This window comes from Grammomys surdaster, unplaced genomic scaffold (assembly GCF_004785775.1).
Source record: "Grammomys surdaster isolate TR1022 unplaced genomic scaffold, NIH_TR_1.0 198, whole genome shotgun sequence".
Taxonomy (NCBI): domain Eukaryota; kingdom Metazoa; phylum Chordata; class Mammalia; order Rodentia; family Muridae; genus Grammomys; species Grammomys surdaster.
In genome coordinates this window covers 4,583,540-4,585,031 of record NW_021604643.1, presented here as the reverse complement: position 1 = coordinate 4,585,031, position 1,492 = coordinate 4,583,540, and positions in this window count along the sequence as shown.

Genomic DNA, 1,492 nt, shown 5'->3' with positions numbered 1-1,492 from the left:
AAAACAAAACAAAACCAAAAACAAAAAAAACCTCAAAATCAAAATAAAAACAATAAAACAACAACAAAAACCAATAAAAATAAGCCAAGACGAAAACCACAGCCAGGCATAGTAGCACATGCCTTTACTCCCAACACTCGGGATTAAAGAAAAGTAGGGAAACCTCGGCCACTGCTTCCACAGTCAGGCTAAGGATCTAGAAGGTGAACCTTGGCACGTGAGACCTTGGTTCAATCCTGAAATCCCAAGCATGAAAAAGTTAAAAAATAGAAATGAAAGCTACACATGTAATTTTGGTTTTCTGTTTACTTTTTCTACCCCAATGCAGCACGGACTGTAAGAGCTTCTGGGGTCTCCCTGGACACTGCCTGTATGGCTCCATTAGGCTAAAACCATGTCTGTAGTTTTCCAAACACAAGACATCGCTGCTCCCTGTCTTAGGTACCGCCTTGTCTTCAGGTTCTTACCCACCAGAATGTAACCAGTTTAACTTCACTGAGGACATGAGGTGATTGCTTGTTAGACAGACACAGCCTTTATTCTCTTTAGATGGCCTCCCTCCTTTACGACCAAACTCTTAGCACCATCATTATAGAATATAATACGGAAACGACATTTGTTTGTATGTACAGCCTTTCCTTCTGATAAAGGGCAGAGACAAGACTATATCCTGTGCAGTTTTCCCTGTGATAATCTATACTTAATGAACTCATAGCCTTCTTTACCATCAGGCAGGGTATCTACAAGAGATCCTAACACCACCAGCTTTCCTCACACCTTATCTGTGGTTTGCCAGGCAGGGAAAACTAGCCTAGGGTTAGTTCATGCTCTTACATACTCTGCCCAGCTGGGGTAAGGGACAGATATGCCTCTGACAGTCCTGTTCATGAACTGCCAGTGTCCAACGGCATTTCTTTGCCATCTTCTTTGAGCTGTCTGGTTCCTAACAGGGAAATGGGATAACTAAATGATTTAGCACACAGGATCCAGTCAGAACTTCAACAGTACCACCTGTTTCTAAGTGGTTACAACTTTGGGCCATTCATATATTGTTTCTTCAAATTCATTTATAAAATGGCCTAGCATACCTTAACCAAAGCTGCTGAAAACTTAATCATAGTTAAGGACTTATAAAGATGTCTGCTGCTCTGGGTAGTTACTAGGATATGCCAAAGGCTTTCTGGAGTGACGCCCCCTTCTACACTTAGCCAGATGTTGCAGCCTTTCAGGTATTTAGTCCCATCCCTTGCTGGCCCCACCCCCTGCTTCACCATTTTGTCCCCTGCACACAGTAGCAGTTCCACGAAGGTAAAAACTTTGCTTCCTTATTTGCTGGAAGCCACCACACCCACAAGTGTTCATAAATTAGACTTTCTACAAATATATGCCAAATAAATTATGTGAGTGAAAAGGAAAAACAAGATTTTAAAATAAGTATAGAAAAATTTCCCTATAGTATTTCTAGCCCTGTATTTTAATATATCACTCAATA